The sequence below is a fragment of the Bos taurus genome, chromosome 21 (assembly GCF_002263795.3).
Source record: "Bos taurus isolate L1 Dominette 01449 registration number 42190680 breed Hereford chromosome 21, ARS-UCD2.0, whole genome shotgun sequence".
NCBI classification, from domain to species: Eukaryota; Metazoa; Chordata; class Mammalia; order Artiodactyla; family Bovidae; genus Bos; species Bos taurus.
The window spans coordinates 22,372,586-22,395,260 of record NC_037348.1 but is presented as its reverse complement, the minus strand read 5'-3'; the positions used below and the strand labels follow the sequence as shown (position 1 = coordinate 22,395,260).

At 43.2% G+C, this 22,675-nt stretch overlaps 1 long non-coding RNA gene across 1 annotated transcript in view; it reads right to left on the bottom strand.

Moving 5' to 3' along the window:
- Positions 1 to 288: 288 nt before the first annotated feature.
- Positions 289 to 22,675, bottom strand: part of LOC112443242 (uncharacterized) — a 32,805-nt gene continuing 10,418 nt past the window's right edge. Inside the window, exons 2-4 of the long non-coding RNA XR_003031590.2 lie at positions 21,302 to 21,476; positions 6,620 to 6,703; positions 289 to 1,970 (exon numbers count right to left, since the gene is read on the bottom strand). This is a non-coding gene — a long non-coding RNA (uncharacterized lncRNA). The remainder of the gene's footprint in view (positions 1,971 to 6,619; positions 6,704 to 21,301; positions 21,477 to 22,675) is intronic.

Here is a 22,675-nt window from a genome sequence, read left to right as displayed (position 1 = left end):
AAGAAAGCGTGTTGAAGAAAAAGATTAATGTCATGGCATCAACATATAATTAAAAAGCACATTATAAAGTGATATGATACCAGCTTCTAATATATAAATATACATAAATGTGTATCATATGTAGATTTTTTAATGGGAGTTTTATTTTCTTCTGTGACTTCTGTATTTTCTTTTTACACTAGTACATTAATATTTACTTGAAATCAGGAAAAATTATATTTTCAAGTGCATTTTTATAAAAAGGTATTTCTTACAGATATTTATGGAATTAAAAAGAACGGTATTAGGAATCAGGAAAGGAAGTTGGAAATGATCTTTGAGGGATAGATGGGACTTTGGCAACAAAGAGGGGCTAGTTGAGGAGGCTGACCTTTGCAGAAGGAACAGTACAATCAGTGATACAAAATAAGAAGTTCAGCAAACACCAAGAGGTCAGTTTGCTTGGAGCACAGATTCACTTGGGAGAAATATAGGTGAGTCATTCTGGAAAGGTAGGGCTTTGATCCTGCATACCAAGCTGAACCCTCTGTGATTTGATGGCTGGAAGAAGAATCCTGAGGCTTGAACTGTGCAGGTGATAAATTTTAAAGTAAATGTTCCTGTATCCTCTTCCTTAATGAGATTCTAGATCTTAGCCCTTCTTCTAGTTCAGCTGCTAAGTCATGTCTGACTCTTTACCCCATTGCCTGCAGCATGCCACGCTCCTGTGTCCTCTATTGTAGCCCAGAGTTTGCTCAAATCCATGTTCATTGAGTCAATGGTGCTATCTGAAACTTCTCATCCTGTCCCACCCCCTTCTCCTTTGGCTTTAAATCTTTCCCAGCATCAGGGTCTTTTCCACTGAAAAGCCCTTCTACCCTAATGCTGTTTGGGTGTCAGATTGACTCAGAATGAAGAGGTAGGGACAACAGTTTTTGCATTCCAGCTGTTCACAGAGTGAGAACTTGCTTCTCTGAGTGAGGCCCTTGCTTCTCTGGTTATTCATTACTGCAATTTATTCAGAAGGCAGCAGTTTCAGAGAGCAAATTAGCAAAGAGTAAAAATGAAAGAAAGAAGAAATGTGCACTTTAAAACCAATACTTAGGAAAAGTTTATTTTTTTTTCAGCTTTCTATGATTGGCTCTTTTTTTTTAGATCCCATATAAAAGTGAAATCACACAGTGTTTGTGTTTCTCTGATTTATTTCACTTAGTGTAATGTCCTCAAGATCCATCCATGTTTTCAGAAATGGTGTGATTTTCTTTTTTATGGCTGAATAATATCCTTTGCACTCTTTTTTGACTGTGGCCCTCCATAAGAAATATATTCTACATCTCAACCCAGTATATATATGCCCATGCACACAGACACACACACACACACACCTCTGAAACAAAACATTCCATGAAATATTACCATTATTTTATGCAATTCTTTCTGATATTTTCAATTTTATATTTTTATTTCTTTTTAAATACTGATCATTGATCTTCAGACCCATTATAGGGCTCCAAAATGCCTTGAAGGATATTAAGAAAAGGCTAAACTATTATTCCCTACTATGTTTGCAGTTTTCACTTAAATATCCATACAGGAGGTGACCTGAAGTTTGCCATGTTTACCCATCCAGAAATCAGCAGGACAGGCAACACTCTCGCAGGATGTGGTGGAGGAGGGGCTAGAAGGATTGGCAGGAGCCATGTTTGGGTTTCTTTTCCCTTCTCAGTAAATATTTCCTGATACCAGTATTTCTCAGAAACCATAAATGCTTTCTCATTGTCTAGCTTCAGATACAGACTGAAATTTAAACAAGACTGGGCTACTGACAGCGGATTACTGGAGACAACTGTTTATTTGAATGAACACAATCACAAACTAAAATAAAAGGGAAAATGATATATCTCAGTTGTGACAAAACGTAGAAGCCGTCTTACTCAACACTGTTGGAGTGCTACGGTGACAGGAAGTATCAGCCCTGAGAAGACTGGAACCTGAGAAAAGATGAAAATATCAACTTTATTACCAACAAAGCTGAGCTGAAAAATGTCCTGGTCAATGACCTGGTTAATGACCAAAAGCTTTTTACTATTCTTTGAATTAAAATAGTCTCCCCCAAATTCCAACCTCCACTTTGCAGAGGCCTATCAGCTTTAGCCACGTATGATTAGGAAGGATTGCCCTCCAAGTCCCTGTGTGTGTGCGTGTGCGCCTGCGCTCAGTCATGTCCAACTCTCTGCAACCCCATGAACTGTAGCCCAGTAGGTGCTGTCCATGGGATTTCCCAGGCAAGAATACTGGAGCAGGTTGCCATTTCCTACTCCAGGGGATCTTCCCAACCCATCTCTAAGGGCAGGTAGATCCAAATTCAGCAGTTAGGTAGATCACTCCTTCTGGAATAACCAGCACAAATTCTCCCTTATCTGACCTCCTATGGGGAAAAAAAAAATTTAAACGAATAGGGCATACGTATTTGTCCCTGCCCAAACAAATCAATCTGGCCCAATAGTTGGTCAGTTAATAGGGAAAGTATATTGAAGTGGCAAATACAAACCTTAACATTTCATTTTCACTTCAAACCTGTAAGGAACACCCACTTGCCAATCTTTCAGTGTGAGGGCAAACCTTTTATTTGAGCAACGGTGGCAGTTAGAATTCTTAAGTTGTCTTTCTTATGTAATTCATATCCATGATGTATTTTCTATACTTTCCAATTTGTTTTTTTTTTAAGTAGACTGAGAGGGACCTCCCTGGCGTCCACTGGTTAGGACTACACGCTACCACTGCAGGGAGCATGGGTTCATTCCCTGGTTGGGGAACTAAGATCCAGAATGCTGTTCAGCACAGCTGAAATAAAATAGAATAATTTAAAAAATAAAACTGACTGAGGACTTAAAATTTCCTCCAAAGCAATATAAATAGAGGCTCCTTCTTTAAAAAAAAAAAAAAAAATCCTTTATATTTCTGCTTCCCACGTATGGTTTGCCAGTAATTTTCATGTGGTCTTTAGCTAATATTTCCAAAGCATTCAACTGACATTTCATAGAAACAGCTCCTTCTCTTTCAGGCTTATGTCTTATCAGTTTATGTAATTTTAATTAAATCAATTATACTCTGGCAAATAGCTGTCATAAGCAGTTTTGGGACCAATTACAACAGACTCTTGTTAGGTATCTAACAAAACGGGTAGGAAGATGTATATACATATATATATACATTCCAGATGTAGACTCACTAATCCAAAGCATTCAGCAGGCATGGAAAGTAGTCAATACATTTATTTGGAGGGAATGGAAAGTGTTGATTCCAGCTAGTTCATTAAAACTACCGAATGCTCATTTTACTAGTATAGCCAACTCTGGGCGCGTATATCTTAACCGTCTCCTTCCATCATGTGTACATTTTATAAATGTTTATTGATACTCAGGACAGTGCCAGGCACTATACTAGGCCCTGAAGAAGCACAGCTCACTGAAGAAGAAACTGTTATATAAACAGGATGAAGAGGCAAGGTAAAGACAGAAGAATATTAAGGGGCAAATCCCTTTACCTTCTCTCTCAGTCCCCTCAAAATCACTGTCCCTCCATTCCCATTTAGCTAAAAAATAGCTTTAACTATCTTAGGATTGGTATGGCTATTACAGAAATCCACATAGTAATACACCTACTACACTAGTATATATATAGGGCTTCCTCACTGACTCAGGTGTAAAGAATCTTCCTGAAATGCAGAAGACAGTTTCGATCCCTGGGTCTGGAAGATCCCCTGGAGAAGGGCATGGCAACCCACTCCAGCATTCTTGCCTGGAGCATCCCATGGACAGTCATAGGATAACCCTGGCGGGTTATAGTCCAGGGGGTCCCAAAGAGTTGGACACGACTGAAATGACTTAGCATGCGTGCGTGTATACACACACACCTTATGTATTTTCCATTGCTAATAAGAAGATGCAATTGGCCCATTCAGAGAAAGCTGTAGCAATGGGAATTTGTATAATCCTCTTAAAAAACAATTTGACAATACTTCTGAAGAGCCTTAATAGAGATGTGACTCTCTTTTGACTCATCAGTACCACTCCTAGAAACTTTTCCTTAAGAAAAATTCTTCCCTCTTTTTCACTAAGATGGCACTGAAGGCAAAGAAGGAAATCCTTGCCCCTCCCAAAGCCAAAGCCAAGACCAAGAAAGCAGTGTTGAAAGGCATCCACGACCACACACACACACAAAAAATTTGGATGTCACCCACCTTGCCACAGCCTAAAACACTGCAGCTCAGGGGGCAGTGCAGACAGATATCCTCAGAAGAGTGCACCTAGGGAAAGCAAGCTTGACCACTGTGCCATTATCAAGTTCCCCCTCACCACCAAGTTAGCCATGAAGAAGATAGAAGACAACGCATTTGTGTTTATTGTGGATGTCAAGCATCAAATCGAACAGGCTGTGAAGAAATGCTATGACATTGATGTAGCCAAGATCAACACCTTGATCAGGTGTGATGAAGAGAAGGCATATGTTTGCCTGGCTCCTTACTATGATACTTTGGATGTTGCCAACAGTTTGGGATTCTAAATGGAGAAGGAAATGGCAACCCACTCCAGTATTCCTGCCTGGAGAATCCCAGGGACAGAAGAGCCTGGTGGGCTGCTGTCCATAGGGTCGCACAGAGTCGGACATGGCTGAAGTGACTTAGCATGCATGCATGCATTGGAGAAGGAAATGGCAACCCACTCCAGTATTCCTGCCTGGAGAATCCCAGGGGCAGAGGAGCCTGATGGGCTGCTGTCCATGGGGTCGCACAGAGTCGGACACAACTGAAGCGACTTAGCAGCAGCAGCAGCAAACTAAGTCCAGCGGGCTAATTCTAAATATAAAAGTTTTCACTAAAAGAAAGAATCCTCCCCAGGGACGTCCCTGGCAGTCTGGAGGGTAAGACTCCGCCTTCCAATGCAGGGGGTATGGGTTCAATCCCTTGTCAGGGAGTTAAGATCCCACATACCTGCCTGGTGGCCAAAAAACCAAAACATAAAACAAACAATATTGTAACAAATTCAATAAAGATTTTAAAAGTGGTCCACCTTAAAAAAAAAAAAAAGAATCCTCTCCAAAAGTGAACAGCCACGTACATAATATTTACTGTAACCTTATTTGTGATAGTGAAAGTTTGAAACATGTGAATGATTAAGTAATTTATGGCTTGCAATATTGTATAACTTACCACTGAGTAAGCACCCAGTGGGGTAACAAAAAGTATTAAATGAGAAAAAGATACAATTTGTTCAACTACACTGAGAACTACCAATTAGATACTTGAAAAGGGTGAACTTTTGGAAATTCCCCAGTGGTTCAGTGGTTAAGACTCTGGGCTTTCACTGCTGGAGCCCTAGTTCAATCTCTGGTTGGATCCTGGTGCAGCCAAGAAAGTATAAAAATAATGAAAGGGTGAACTTTTTGAATCATATTCATTTCTTTTAAAAAGATATAACTCTCCAGTTTTACTTTTGTATCAGCCAAGATCAGCAGGAAACAGATGGCCTGCTCAGTGAGTGTAACTGAAGACAGTTAATGAAGGTACAGTGTACAAAGATGTGGGCAGGGTTGAGGGAAACCAACCAAGGATAATGAAGTACTCCAGGGCAGTTATCTGCCGAGAAGCCATTATCAACCATAGGCCTGAACAGGCAAAGAGATGGAACCAGTGCTCAGTGAGAGCCACAGCTGAGATGGAGGGCCAATGGGAACTTCTAGGAACACGGTTCTTTCTCTCCATCTCTCTCTCACTTCTGTGGCACCTCCCATTGGCTGAACCCAAGAGGAAGTCTAAGGACAAATGAGCCCAGATGACATTGTCCTTCAAGGTCAGCCTCTGGAGAAGGACCGAGAGGGGTGGATTTGGAGGCAGCTTATCTAGCAGATAGGTGATCATATAACAAGGTGAGGCTGGTTAAACATATGGCCAAGGACCTTAAGGGAAACCTGGAAAATCAGGGATTGTAGAGGTAGTTATCGGAGAAGGCAATGGCACCCCACTCCAGAACTCTTGCCTGGAAAATCCCATGGGTGGAGGAGCCTAGTAGGCTGCAGTCCATGGGGTTGCTAAGAGTCAGACACGACTGAGCGACTTCACTTTCACTTTTCACTTTCATGCATTGGAGAAGGAAATGGCAACCCACTCCAGTGTTCTTGCCTGGAGAATCCCAGGGACGGCAGAGCCTGGTGGGCTGCCGTCTATGGGGTCGCACAGGGTCGGGCATGACTGAAGCGACTTAGCAGCAGCAGCAGAGGTAGTTAGAGAACAGCAGGATGGATAGAGAGGGCAGGAAAAATTGTTACCTCAGGCTGAGACAAGGATGAGAGCCAGAGGCAGGAACAGTTTATTGTTTGGTCAAATACTGAGCTAGAGCCTGAGCTCTGGAGTCTTATTAATAGGAGTATGTGCATGCCCAGTAACTTCAGTGGTGTCCAGCTCTTTGTAACCCCATGGACCATAACCCACCATTCTCCTCTGTCCATGGGATTCTCCAGGCAAGAATACTGGAGTGGATTGCCATACCCTCCTCCAGGGGCTCTTCCCAACCCCATTAATAGGAGATACAGAACTAAATCAGAGTGGCGCATCAGAAATTCTCCACCTGTTGGCTATTACCTTGTATTTCTCCTTCCCAGTGAAACTTCATGCCTTCAACAAATAATTGTTTCGTACTTAGTATGTGCCAGGAACTGTTAGGCCCTGAGGATTGAGAATAAACAAAATTAACTTAACATCCTTGCTCTCCTGGAGTTTACATCCTGGTGGCAGGGAGAGACAACAGATAAGTAAATATAAGTCGGGGTGATAGGTGCCATAAAAAAAAAAAAATGCAGGAGAGCAGGGAAATAAGATCCTGTCCATTTTACCTCTTTTAAAAAGCCCATGTGTGCACGTGTACCAAGTCGATTCAGTCCTGTCTGCCTGTTTGCAACACTATGGACCATAGCACCAGGCTCTTCTATCCATGGGATTCTCCTGTCAAGAATACTGGAGTGGGTTGCCATGCCCTCCTCCAGGGGATCTTCTGAGCCCAAGGATCGAACCCAGGTCTTCCGCATTGCAGGCAGATTCTTTATCTTCTGAACCACCAAGGAAGCCCCCACCCCCACCCCCCGACACACACATACACACAAAACAAGTCTGTACATGCCCGAAAACTCCAGAGCTCCTGAGTAAATCAGGACTTCGATCTGTACTATGATGAGACTATCCTAATTGACCTTCCAGCCTCCAGCAAACTCCATCCAGTTCTGCACTCTGCTGTGAGGATCTTTCTGATCTTATCAGTGTGCTCTACTCAGTCATTCAGTCGTGTCCGATCCTTGCAACCCCATGGACTGTAACCAGTCAGGCTCCTCTGTTCATAGGTTTTTTTCAGGCAACAATACGGGAGCCGGTTGCCATTTCCTTCTCCAAGGAACCTTCTTGACTGGGAGATTGAACCCTCATCTCCTGTGTTGGCAGGCAGTTTTTACCACTGAGTCACCTGGGAAGCCCTGTTCTTGTCAGTGCCTTGCCTTAAAAAAAGTACCCGTCAATGCTCTTATTTGCTTATCACGTTGTATAATGCCTAACCTCCGTCTAATGGACCTTATCTTCTGAATCTATCACTTGCATATACCTCTTTCATTCTCCTTTTCCCTAATTGTCTGTAGTCTATTGACCAAGCTGCACTTTCTCTCATTTCTGTACCATTGTCCCTGCTGCTCTTTCCATTTGGAACATTCACCCAAACTCCCTGCCTCCTCCCAAGGTTGGCAATCTTCTCCTACTTATTCTTCTAAGCCCATTAATTCCTACCTTTTGGTCAAGCTTCCCTGACCTTCCCTGGTGTGAGGGAGTGTCTTCAAGTTCCCACCTTTGTGTTATCAGTACATTAGGACCTCATACCATACAATCCTAGTTCTTGGATCTCAGGTGTACATGATGAGGTTAAATATGATCCATGGGTCAGGGACCCTATATTCTTTTGCTCATGTGTGACCATCTTTTGCTACTTATCCCACTTAAAAACTACAATTGACAACTTACATATACCCTCCCCCCAAATCCAGCGCTTAACCTTTCTTTTTCTTTCAGTTTTATTGAGATATAACTGATATGCAGCACTGTGTAAGTTTAGGTGTAGAGTTGTCTCCCAGGTTGTTGGAAGAGGGTGTTTGTTATGACCAACGTGTTCTCTTGGCAAAACTCTGTTAGCTTTTGCCCTGCTTCATTTTGTACTCGAAAGCCAAACTTGCCTGTTATTCCAGGTATCTCTTTGACTTCCTACTTTTGCATTCCACTCCCCTATGATGAAAAGAGTATGTTTTTCTGGTTTTAGTTCTAGAAGGTCTTGTAGGTCTTCATAGAACTGTTCAGCTTCAACTTCTTCAGCATCAGTGGTTGGGTTATAGACTTGGATTATTGTGATGTTGAATGGTTTACCCTGGAAACAAACTGAGATCATTTTGTCATTTTTGAGATTGCACCCAGTACTGCATTTTGGACTCTTGTTGACTATGAGGGCTACTCCATTTCTCTAAGGTATTCTTCCCCACAGTAGTAGATATAATGGTCATCTGAATTAAATTTGCCCATTCCCATCCATTTTAGTTCACTGATTCCTAAAATGTTGATGTTAACTCTTGCCATCTCCTGCTTGACACATCCAATTTACCTTGATTCATGGACCTAACATTCCAGGTTCCTATGCAATATTGTTCTTCACAGCATCAGACTTTCACCACCAGCTGCTGCTGCTGCTGCTGCTAAGTCGCTTCAGTCATGTCTGACTGTGCGACCCCAGAGACGGTAGCCCACCAGGCTCCCCTGTCGCTGGGATCCTCCAGGCAAGAACACTGGAGTGGGTTGCTATTTCCTTCTCCAATATATGAAAGTGAAAAGTGAAAGTGAAGTCGCGCAGTCGTGTCTGACTGTTCACGACCCCATGGACTGCAGCCTACCAGGCTCCTCCGTCCATGGGATTTGCCAGGCAAGAGTACTGGTGTGGGTTGCCATTGCCTTCTCTGTTTACCACCAGACACATCCACAATTGAACATCATTTCTGCTTTGACCCAGCCTTTTCATTCTCTCTGTAGCTATTTCTCTTCTCTTCCCAAGTAGCATATTGAACATCTACTGACCTGGAGGTCTCATCTTCCAGTGTCATATCTTTTTGCTTTCTCATACTGTTCATGGGATTCTCAAGGCAAGAATACTAGAGTGGTTTGCCAACCCCTTCTCCAGTGAACCACATTTTGTCAGAACTCTCCACCATAACCTATCCATCTTGGGTGGCCCTTCACAGCATGGCTTATAGCTTCACTGAGTTACACAAGGCTATGATCCATGTGATCATTTTGGTTAGCTTTCTGTGATTGTGGTTTTCATTTTGGAGTCTGTGGATTTGTAGTTCTTGCTTCTTCTGTCTGCCCTCTGATGGATGAGGATAATAGGCTTGAGCAAACTTCCTGATGGGAGGGACTGAATGTGGGGAAAACTGGGTCTTGCTCTGGTGGGCAGAGCCATGCTCAGTAAATCTTTAAACCAATTTTCTGCTGATGGGTGGGAATGTGTTCCCTCCTTGTTAGGTGTTTGGCCTGAAGCAACGCAGTCCTGGAGTCTACAACCTCTATGGTAGGGCTAATGGTGACCTCCAAGAGAACTTATGCCAATGCACATCTCCCAGGACTGCTGCTGCCAGTGCCCCTGTCCCAGTCAGCGGGTCACTGCCGAACCACCCCTCTACAGGAGACCCTCAAACACTCACAGGCAGGTCTGGCTCTGTCCCCTTTGGGGGTCACTGCTCCTTTCCCCTGGGTTCTGGTATGCACAAAGTTTTGTTTGTGCCCTCCAAGAGTCTGTTTCCCCCAGTCCTCTGGAAATTTCTGTAATCAAATCCCTGTAAGTTTCTGTACATTTAGGTGGACAGCATAATGATTTGAATTCCATACATTATGAAATGATAACCACAATAGATTTGTAAACACCCATCATCTCTTACAGATACCTTACAAAAGAAAAAGGAAAAAAATTGTTTTCCTTGTGCTGAAAACTCTTAAGATTTCTCCCTTAACTTTCATATATAACATACCTCAGTATGTTATATGCTAAATTCTATGACTCATGTTGTACATTGCATCCCTGCTACTGGATGTTGAAAGCTGGTAACTTTGACCACCTTCATCCCATTCCCCCTCCCCATCCCCCTCCAAGTACCACCTCCTCTGGCAAGCACAAATCTAATCTCTTTTGCTTGGAGTTTGTTTGCTTGTTTTGGGGGAGGCTTCTTGAAGTATAATTGACCTACAACATTATGTTAGTTTCCTGGTGTCTGGTATGGTGATTTGATATTTCCATACATTATAGAATGATCTCCACCACATTGCTCAATCTTGTATTTATCATATTCTTGTTCTTAAAAATAATTAATATAAAAAATAAATATTTCATTATATATATATATGTATATACATCAATGCTGGCTCATGTACCAAGTCACTTCGGTCATGTCCAACTCTTTTGAGACCCCATGGACCATAGCCTGCCAGGCTCCTCTGTCCATAGGATTCTTCAGGCAAGAGTACTGGAGTGGGTTGCCATACCCTTCTCTAGGGGATATTTCCAACCCAGGGATCAAACCCACCTGTCTTATTTCTCCTGCATTGGCAGGTGGGTTCTTTACCACAAGTGTCATCTGAGAAGTCCTATATATATCTATATATATATATATAGATTTTTTTTTTTTTTTTACTGTACCACACAACTTGCAGGACCTTAGTTCCCTGAGCAGGGACTGAACCCATACCCTCAGCAGTGAAAGCTGTGGAGGCCTAACTACTGGACCACTAGACAATTCCCAAAAAATTATCTTTAAAAATTGTCCCAGCTTTATAAAAATTTAAAGTTAAAAGTCTTGCTTTTTAAGGGAACCCTCCTCTACTGTTGGTGGGAATGTACATTGTCCTTTTCTCATTAATTTTCAGGATTTCTTTATATGTTCTTTTAGTAATCTTTTGCATTTTTTTCTTTTGTTGGAATTCAAACAAACAGAAGAAAAAATATTTTAATTTTCAAAAATTTGTATAAAAGACCCTGATGCCGGGAAAGATTGAAGACAAAAGGGGAAGGGGATGGCAGAGGATAAGATGGTTAGATAGCATCACCAACTCAATGTACATGAATTTGAGTAAACTCCATGAGATAGTGAAGGACAGGGGATCTTGGTGTGCTGCAATGCATGGAGACACAAAGAGTCAGACATGACTTAGCAACTGAACAACAATGAAAATGTATTTACATACAGACATAAGTATATAATTTTGTGTATGAACATGTGCACATATTCCTAAAACATGTATTATTAACTATAGTTGCTTATTTAAATGATATAATTCCTTACTTAATATCCTGGGATTTCTTTTTTTTTAATTCAACTATAGTTGATTAACAACATTGTGTTAGTTTCAGGTATACAACTTCAGACTCATTCCATTATAGGTTATTACAAGATAATGAATATAGTTCCCTGTGCTATATGGTAAATCCTTCTCATTTATCTATTGTATATATAGCAGCGTGTCCTGGGACTTCTTTTTTACTCTTCTTGTTTTATTGCTAAGATCCATCTCAGCTCTGTTGCATGTAGCTGAGTTTTTGTGGCTGCTGTAGACTATTTCGATGTGTGAATATGCTAATACTGCTTTGCTGCTGGCAGCAAACACTCTTGGTGCTCTGTGTTCTTCCCTTTGGCCCACATCTGGTTTTAGCTAAGTATGTGGTAGCCAGTTTCATGGGACCTCCCACTTACTGACAATGCCCACCACAAGTGCCAGGCCTGGGGCCTCTCCAATTTCTGCTCTACCGCCTTCTCAAAAGCCCTAAGAGCCTTCCCAGTCCTCTCCCAGCAGAGACTGAAAGTAAAGAGCCTTAGCCCTCAACTAATGGGGGATGTGAGCCAAGGGATAAATGCCCAGGCTCCTTTCCTTAAGATGGACAATTCTGGGAGGCATTTTGCATATTTCTCAGTGGTCTCTATGGAATCACATGCCTCACATTGGCTTTTCCTGCTGCTTTGCCTCAGCTCTCTCCCTCTTTTTCACTCCTCTGCCAGAGATCACTTCCCAAATAAATAACCTGCACCCAAGTCCTCATCCCAGTCTCTGCTTTGGGGGACCTCCAACTAACACAGCCACTTTACTGATAAGGAGCATTCAGATTGTTGCAAGTTTTTGCTATTGCCAATGTGCTACTAAGAATATTCATATAAAACCCACTGATGCACAAGTGCAAGAATTTCTCTTGCCTATTTACTTACTTGGCTGTGTTGGGCCTTAGCTGGGGCATGCAGGATCTTCATTGAGTCACGTGGGAGCTTTCCTTTTGGTGCATGGACTCTCTAGTTGTGGTGCGCAGGCTCAGTATTTGTGGTGAGGGCTTAAATGCTCCATGGCATGTAGAATCTTAGCTCCCTAACCAGGAATCAAACCCACGTCACGTCCATTAAGGCAGATTCTTAACCACTGGACCACCAGGGAAGTCGCACAAATTTATACAGGAGTAAAATTGTTGGGTCAAAAGTTAAGTGAACTTTCAGCTTTACAAGATAATCCCAAACTGCTAATCAAAGTGGTTTTTACCAATTTACAGTTTCAACAACATTGTATAGGTGATCTTATTGTTCCAAATCCTCAACACTTGGTTTTGTCAGATTTCTTAATTTTCGTATCTCAGATAGATATCAAATAGAATCTCACTGTGGTCTCAATTTGTACTTCTTGCTGATTAATAAGGTTGAACATATATTTGTATATTCATATATTCACATTTTTTGGACCATAAATGTTTCATCTTCTGAGAAATTCTCTTCAAATATTTTGCCCCTTTTTCTATTTGGTTGACTGTTCTTTCCTCTTTAATTTTACTAATTCTTTTGCAGTTATGTTTATTCTCCTTTGAAACTTAGATGCTCAAAACCAAATTAACTATAATCTTCACTGAATATTACCTTTTTCTTGCTTACAAAATTAATGCATGCTTATTTTTAAAGAAACACATCATACAGATATGTTTAACTTAGAAATTCTTCCTTACTATCAGCTCCATCCCACCTCCAAGAAGGAATAATTCCCATGAATATTTGGGGGAATTTTGTTGTCACATCTCTCACCCAGATTAGATTGATAATTTCTTAAGGGTAAAGCTGTGTTTGTTTTTAAATTATTCTTTATTTTTTTTATTATTATTTTTAAATTTTGGCTATGCTAGGTCTTCATTGTGGCCAGTGGTCTTCTCTTGTTGCCCCGCAGAATGCAGGATCTTAGTTCCCTGACCAGGGATCAAACCCATGTCCTCTGCAGTGGAAGGCAGATTCTTAACCACTGGCCTGCCAGGAAAGTCCAAGGACTGTGTTGTATTCATCTTTATATCCTCTTTCCAGGCATAGTGCCTGGTTTAGAGCAGGAACACAATACATTATTGTTGAATGAATTGCTGAAAGCTGGGTTAGAACAGAAATTTTGAAGTTACAAGAAGACTTCAGTTTGGAACAGAGGATTTGTGTAAAAGTGGGAGATAGCACTGCTAAAATGTGTTGGGGTTTGATTACCCAAAGTCTTGGCCGTTGGGCCAGAGTGTTTGATTATCTTAGGGGCAGCCACCCGGGAAGACATTCAAGAATTTTCAGGTGGAGGGAGGTTATTTGTTTTTTGTTTTTAAACCAGCAACAGAGAATCTAACACTGATAATCCAGTCATCTAGTGATGATATACAGGATATAAGAGGGAGGAGGTTGGAGAAAATGAAACTGAAGACAGAAAAATGAACGAATTGGGCTTCCCTGGTGGCTCAGTGGTAAACAATCCACTTGCCAATGCAGGAGACATGGGTTCGATCCCTGATCTGGAAAGATCCCACATGCCTCGGAACAACTAAACCCATGCGCCACAACTACTGAACCTGTGCTCTGGAGCCCGGGAGCCACAACTACTGAAGCCCACAAGCCCTAGAGCCTGTGCTCCCCAAGAGAAGCCACAGCAATGAGAAGACCATGCACCACAACTAGAAAGTAGCCCGGCTATCCTAGAGAAGAGCCCATGCAGCAACAAAGACCCAGCACGGCCCCCAATAAATAGATAAATAAAATTATTTTTAAAAAAGAAAAATGAATGAATCAAGAGGTTATTAACTTCTGGGGGAACCTAGATGCTCATGTAAAACATGAGAACGGTGTCTCTTTCAGAAAAATAGACATAAACCCAAACCCATTCACTTTTTAAGTACCCTTTGTTTGTGGGTTGGTTATTCTAAGAGTGAGAGAGTAAGAACCTGAACCGTGGGGACAGGATGTGTTCACTCATTCAGACATGTTTATCCATCTCCTACATGCAAGGCACCAGGCTGAGTACTGAGAACAGACACTGTCCAGTTGGGGTGTCAGGGGTACGATACAGCACGGCCGTCAAGAGCGTAGACTCTGAGCCCAGCGGTCTGATTGCAAACCCCTGCCAGATGTTTGGAACCTTGGCTAATTTACTGAAGTTATCCACACCTTACAGGTGTTACAGAGGCAGGGCTGCCACCAGCCTCGTGATTAAGATGGGAATCCCACAGCTGTATAAAGCACTTAGAATTCATGGCATGCAGGAAGTCTTGAGCAGAGCCCTAAGGCCGAAACCAGAGTGGAGAACAAGAAGAGGAAGCAGACAGCACGGGCTTGATTTCAAGAACTTTGGTTACAATAAAGGAGGAGAGAGAAGGTTAGAGGGGGAAGTGAGGGCAAGGAAGATTTTTCTTTCTTTCTTTCTTTCTTTTTTTTTTATGCTGACAGGGAGGATGTAATGGAGTGGGAGAGGCTGAGGGCATATCACTGATGATCTTGTTCTTTCCCTCTAAGGTTACCCAGATGGCAGGAGGGGTAAAGGTGGAGGGCCCTGCTTTCAATAGGAAGCCGCTTCCGCTTGTGAGCTGGGGGAGTGTGGTGTGGCTGCAGGTGCTGGCTTTGAAGTAACCACAGGCAAGCGAGAAGGAATGTCACCCATGGGGGAGAGGTGAGGGGCAGTGGTGACTGGTGGGAGGTCTGAGGAGAGAGAAAAAATTGTGACATGCCATTTAAAGATGGGATGGTCAGAAACTAGAGGAAAGAGACAAGACTGCCAGGTGCTGGGAAATGTGTCAGGATCCTGACCTGTCTGGGTGGGTAACTTCTCGTGGTGCTGGGAACCGCAGGAGGAGGGAAGCACCCAAAGAAGTGGTGGCAGTGGCGGCGGCTAGTTGCTCAGTCGTGTCCAACTCTTTGCAACCCCGTGGACGATAGCCAATGGGATTCTCCAGGCAAGAATATTGGAGTGGGTGGCTATTCCCTTCAGAGGCTCTTCCTGACCCAGGGATTGAACCCCAGTCTCCTGTTTTGCAGGCGGATTCTTTACCATCTGAGCCACAAAGAAGCAGTGGTAAGTGCCAAGTGTCACGGTGGTGAAGTTGGGCAGAATGGGGGCGGTGGGAGATTTGCCAGTTGACTGGTCATGACTGAAGCAGCGTCTTGAGGGTCACTATAGTGTCAGAGCAGAGAGGAGAGGGACTTCCCTGGTGGTTCAGTGCTTAAGACTTTGCTTTCCAATGCAGAGGGTGCGGGTTGAATCCGTAGTCGGGGAACTAACATCCCACATGTCTTGTGGCCAAAAAATCAAAACATAAAACAGAAGCAGTGTTGTAACATTTAATAAAGACTTAAAAAATAGAACTATATTTGTAAAAAGAAAAAGAAAAGAAAGAAAGGAGAGAAAGAACTACAATGCAGTAGAACACACGCAAGCCGAGACCTCTGACTGTGAAATGAAAGGGCAAAGTAAGACATTAACCAGTCTAAGTCTTAACTTAATAAGAAGGTAACTAAATCAGTGACGTGTATTTTTCTTTCTAAAGGTTGGGAAAGCTATTTATATATAATTATTTAATTAATTTATTCATGATTTACCGGCCACAGCACTTGGCTTATGAGAATCTCAGTTCCCCGACAAGGGATTGAACTCTGGCCCCCTGCAGTGGAAGTGTGGGGTCCTAACCACTGGACCACCAGGGAAGTCTCTAATTATTATTATTTCTTGATAAGGCAAAGGCAACAGTCATACATGCTGGCAGGAATAAGGCTCCCCAAGGTCAGCAGGGTTATGATAAAGGATAATGTGAAAATATTAGCTGTTCAGTCATGTCCAATTCTTTGCAACTCCAAGGACAGAAGCCCACTGGGCTCTTCTATCCATGGGATTCTCCATGCAAGAATACTGGAGTGGGTTGCCATCCCCTTCTCTCCAGCCAAGGATCAAACCCTGGCCTGCAGGCAGATTCTTGATCGTCTGAGCCACCAAGCATAATGTGGTCAAAAACAACTCCTCTGAGCCAGGTGTTTTCCATTAGACTATGTTATCCCCAATTTATCGAGGAGGAAACTGAGGCTTAGAGGAGTGAAATCACTTGCCGCAAATCACTGCTAATAAGAGGCAGAGTCAGGGTAACATGGCTCTAAAGCACTGTCCAGTGGCTAAGACTCCACACTCCTAATGCAGGGGGCCGGAGTTCAATCCCTGGTCAAGGAACTAGATCCCATATGCTGCAACCACACACACACACACACAAAGAACAGAGAGATCCCACAGGCTGCAACAAAAATCCCACTTGCCACAGTGAAGACTTGATGCAGCCAAATAAGCATATTTAAAAATAATAATAAAGCACCAACACTTGCCTACCCCTATACTACAGACAGAGCTTCCCTGGTAGCTCAGCTGGTAAAGAATCTGCCCGCAATGCAGGAGACCTGGGTCGGATCCCTGGGTTGGGGAGATTCCCTGGTGGAAGGCATGGCAACCCACTCCAGTATTCTTGCCTGGAGAATCCCATGGACAGACGAGCCTGGGAACCTGCAGTTCATGGGGTCGAAAAGAGTCAGACGCAACTAAGCACAGCACAGCACAGCATACTACAGACAAGCAGAAAAGTTGGCACTTCTGGGGAGGAGGATGGTTTGTGTTTCTTTAGAATAACTCTCCTTCCAACTCACATAGGTAAGCCTATGGACTTTTAAAGTTGGCATGACTGAATTTGCAGGAACATGGATGGACCTAGACAGTGTCATACGGAATGGAGTAAGTCATACAGAGAAGAAGAAATATCCTGTGACATCCCTTATATGTGGAATCAAAAAGAAATACTAAAAACGAACTTACAAAACAAAAAAAGACAGACTTAGAAAATGAACTTATGGTTGCTGGGGGAAGGCATAGTTAGGGAGCTGGGGATCGACATCTACACACTGCGATATTTAAAATGGATAACCAACAAGTTCCTATTGCACAGCACAGGGAACTCTGCTCAATGTTATGTGGCAGCCTGAATGGGAGAGGAGTTTGGGGGAGAATGGATACATGTATGTGTGTGGCTGAGTCCCTTCACTGTTCGCCTGAAACTATCACAACACTGTTAATCGGCCATACCCTAGTATAAAATAAAAAGTTTGAAGGACAAAAAACAATACAAAGAAATAAAGTTGGCATGATTGAGATAGTCTCACTTTACATAGAAGAAAATTCAGGTCAGAGAATTGAGCTGACCGCTCTGTAGTAAGAGGATTTCTTGGTGTGGTCAAAAAAGTTACACTGAAGACTTGGGACAATTGAGTGGCCAGTTGATCCATCGAGCCCTCCACCCAAATGGTTGCTTAATTTAAGGGAGTAGAGGGGAAAACAGTTTGCACATATTGACAAGTTGTTTCTGACAATGACCAACGTGAGGCATTTTATGGTGTATTTTCTCATCTATCGGTGTTTTCTGAGAGATGACGTCAAAATATCTTCCTAAAGAAAGAATAGATCTCAGTACTTCCCCAGGCAGTGGCTAAGACTCTCCCTTCCAATGCAGGGGATGAGGGTTTGATTCCTGGTCTGGGAACTAGATCTCAAATGCCACAACTAAACAAAAACAAAAAAACCAGTGATCCTGCATGCCACAACTAAGACCCAGCAAAGCCATATAAATAAACAAAAAGAAAAAGAAAAAACAGATTTCATTTCTTTTTGCCAAACTCCCACATGCAACAAAAACAAATTAAACTAAAACCAAGCCTTACGCCAGAGGTAACTACGTAGTTGCCCGGTCAGGTCACAGGCTCCAGCCAGGGTGAGGGCTTTGGTGTGCAAACTGGGCGCATAGGCCCCAAGGTCAGGACACAGGGCACAGAACCTGTTGCCACACCAAAGTCGCGGCCCCACAGGTCACACCAAAGGCAGTGGAGAGAAAATGCCAGGGTTCAAGGGCATTTCATAGACCAGGAAAGGACTGGAAAAGCAGATCTGAGCAGAAAACAGGTAGCCACCTGACCTAGTTTGAGAATTAACCTCTCCATGCACACAAATGCAATTTTAAATTATCTGGTAGCCATCTTGGGTCTTCCCCGATGGCTCAGCTGATAAAGAATCCGCCTGCAATGCAGGAGATACAGGACATGCGGGTTCGATCCCTGGGTCTGGAGAAGAGCATGGCAACCCACTCCAGTATTCTTGCCTGAAAAATCCATTGGACAAAGGAGCCTGGTGGACTACAGTCCAAAGGGTTTCAAAAAGTTGGGCACGACTGAGCCATCTTAAAAAGTAAAAAGAAATAAGTGAAATTAAAATTAATGCATTTTATTTAATTCAATATATTAAAAGTGTTATCATTTCAACTTATAACGAAGAGAACCAATAGCTTACATTTCTTTTTTTCATCCTGAGTCTTCCAGATCTAGCACGTATTTTTTACTTGCAGTGTATCTCAGTTTAGACTGACCCCGTTTCAGGTGCTCCGTGGACCTTGTATCCTTAGCCCTGGCTTAGAGAAAATCATACTCAGCATTATGACATTGAAGTATTTTGTCTATATATTTTTCTTTTCTTCCTTTCTTTTCTTTCTTTCCTTGAAAACATGTTAAATTAGGTAGGTCTGAATTACGAAGGAAGTGGGTGAAAATTCATATTCTGAGACTCTCCAGTTTGAAATTTTAAATGTTTTAGGTTCAGCTTTCCTGGTGGCTTCCCCGGTGGCTCAGACAATAAAGAATCCGCCTGCAAAGCGGGAGACCTGGGTTCCACCCTTGAGTTGGAAAGATCCCCTGGAGAAGGGAATGGCTACCCACTCCAGTATTCTGGCCTGGAGAATTCCATGGACGGGGAGCCTGGCAGGCTACAGTTCATGGGGTTGCCAAGAGTTGGACACGACAGAGTGACTTACACACATACAGCTCTCTTTCTATCCCCGAGAGATGGCTTTAGTGTTTGTTTGTTGTTTGCTTAGCCCCAAGCTGCACAGAATCCCTTGGGAAGCTAACGAGGCAGGGAATGCATGCAGGCGCCAGCTGCCAGATGTTCATTCCTTCTGTTCACTTGTTCGTTTCTTTCTTTTTACTCTTAACAACAGTTACTAAACATCAACTATGGGTCGGTTGTGCCCAGGGCTACTTTTACAGGCATATTTCCTAGCTTGTGAAACCTACAACTGTACAGAAAAGCCAGGCAAACAATTAACATATTAATAAAATGTAGTAAATGTTGTGATAGGGGAAATATGAAGGTCTGAGTGGCTGCTTTCCTCTCTCTCTCAATGGCTCAGTTGTGTCTCTTTTGCACCCCTATGGACTGTAGCCCACCAGGCTCCTCTGTCCATGGGATTCTGCAGGCATGAATGCTGGAGTGGGTTGCCATTTCTGACTCCAAGGGATCTTTACTTGGTAGAATAATTTGAGCCATCTTGGAGAGATAAGAGAAAGCCTTTGGGGTGGAGGAGGGGACAAAGATTGCCTAAAGAACAGCTAGGAAAAGGGAGAAGAGAGGGCTCGAAAATGCTCGAGGCAGAAACAGCAGAGGTAGGGGAGGCCTGGCATCCTTTTGTGGAACTGAAAGAAGCTGGGCACAGCTGGGGCCTCCAGGGTGAGAGGTAAGGCTGGTATGGTGCATTTTTCTCTGGGCAGTCTAGTTAGCAGCTGGAAGGAGTTGGAAGGAAGGATGTTGACAAATCTGGAATAGGGCAGGCCCAGCCCAGGAAGTACTCTACCCCAAAAGTATTCCTCCACCCGTTCAGTTCAACTTTCCTAGTTACAGACTCACGTGGGTTAACAATCTCTTCTTTAAAAAAGCAAGAATTTCTCCCACAGTGACTATTCTTTTTCTGGATTATATCAGGCCTTGAAACCATACGTTTGATTCAGATAACTGGGCATGATTGAAGTTCAGTGTACCAAAGGACAGATAAAAGGACATATAAAATACGGCAGTGGAACTAATGAAGGCATGTTAATTCTGCCCCGGGGAGGTCTAAGCAGGCTTCACAGAGCAGATGACACTTAAACAAGGTCTGGAAGAAGGAGGAGCTTTTCAGGCCTCCACGTGGAAGTACATCCTAACAATGATAATTATTTATTATCAAACCAGTCAATCTTAAAGGAAATCAACCCTGAATATTCATTGGAAGGACCGATGCTGAAGGTGACTTTAGTTCAGTTCAGTTCAGTCGCTCAGTGGTGTCTGACTCTTTGCGACCCCATGGACTGCAGCATGCCAGGCCTCCCTGTTCATCACCAACTCCTGGAGCTTACTCAAACTCATGTCCATTGAGTCAGTGATGCCATCCAACCATCCCATCCTCTGTCGTCCCCTTCTCCTTCCGCTTTCAATCTTTCCCAGCATCAGGGTCTTTTCAAATGAGTCAATTCTACGCATTAGGTGGCCAAAGTACTGGAGTTTCAGCTTCAGCATCAGCCCTTCCAATGAAGAGCGGACTCATTGAGTGACTGAACAACAATTTATTTATTTGGCTGCACCGGGTCTTTGTTGCTGCATGTGGGCTTTTCCTAGTTTCGACGAACAGGCTTCTTGTTACAGTGACTTTTTCCTGTTGCAGACTGCAGGCTTAGTAGATGCGGCACACAGGCACCTGGGGAAATCCATTCAGACCAGAGATTGAACTGGTGTCCCCTGCATTGCAAGGTGGACTACCAACTACTGAACCACCAGGGAAACCCCAATAAATATTATTTACTAAGTGTCAGGTACTATTCTGGGGCTTCCCTGGTGGCTCAGATGGTAAAGAATCTTTCTGCAATGCCAGAGACCTGAGTTTGATCCCTGGGTTGGGAAGATCGCCTGGAAAGGGGCATGGCAACACATTCCAGTATTCTTGCCTGGACAGAGGAGCCTTGCGGGCTACAGTCCATCAGGTCGCAGAGTCAGACACGTTGAGAGACCAACACTTTCACTGTTCTAGTGATTTACGTTCTTAGCTCACTTGACCTTGTTTTGGGGTTGTGCTGGGTCTTTGTTGTTGAGCTTGGACTCTCTCTGGTTGTGTCGAGACGTCTTCTCACTGCAGCGGCTTCCCCTGTTGCAGAGCACGGGCTCTAGGTGCATGGGCTCAATCATTGCAACCTCATAGGCTTAGTTGCCCCGATGCATGTGAAATCTTTATCTTCATAAAAAAAAAAAACAAAAAAAAACCCCTTAATACCACAATCCCTGTTTACAGATAAGGAAACTGAGGCACAAAGAAGTTAAAATAACTTGTCTATAGTCGTGTAGTTTATAAAAGGTACAGCAGTTTGGTCCAGAACTCACTTCTGTGCTCTATGACATCCTGGGGCAGCAAGTGTTCTCATAGGCCTGGATTGTAGGGTGAAGGATGGCAAGGAATCAGAGATCAGGGAGGCAGTGGCCAAAGCATACTGAGTTTCAGCACTCAAAGTAGCCTTTAGGTTAATGTTTTTTAATGCTTGAGTGCATGTAGGAATGATTGCTAATGATCATTTCTTTGCATGTGGTTACATTAAGCGAACATTATATTCAAATCCAAATTTACACAAACCACATTTCCAGTAGTGATTTATTGCCTCAACAGATTCCCACAGGATCCCTAAGCTACCAAGAGGAGCTAACCCCTGTCATTAGCCACAAGATGCAAAAGCTCTAGAGATAATTCACCAGTGACAACTGAGTGGGTGGAAGCCCCAGTTAGGGGGAGGGGCTACGGTTGGCTGCCCCCCTTATTCTCCTCGCTTCACACACAAGACCTCCACGTTCACAACATGGCAGGACTTCTTTGGTGGTCCAGTGGCTGAGACTCCATGCTGCCAACGCAGGGGACCTGGCTTTGATCCCTGGTCAGGGAACTGGATCCCACATGCTGCAACCAAGAGTTCACATGTCGCAACTAAAGACTGAAGGTCCTCCATGCCACAACTAAGACTGTTTGCAGCCAAATGAATAAATATTTTAAATGTGTGTGTATATGTATATGTACATATATGTGTGCCAAGTTACTTCGGTCATGTCTGACTCTGTGACTCAATGAACTGCAGCCCGCCAAGCTCCTCTGTCTGTGGTATTTGTCAGGCAAGATACTGGGGCAGGTTGCCATGCCCTCCTCCAGGGTATCTTCCCAACTCAGGGATGGAACCCAAATCTCTTATGTCTATTTCGTTGGCCCAGGGGTTCTTTACCACTAGCACCACCTGGGAAGCACATTTATATATATAATGAAAAATTAAAACCAAACAAACAAAAAACCCATGCCTTTCTCCTAAGAACTAAAAAGCAAACAGCAAGGCCCCTTCTCCTTTTAGCCACAGCACAATGGCCAAACAGGAAATTGATGCCCCCCACCCCCCACCA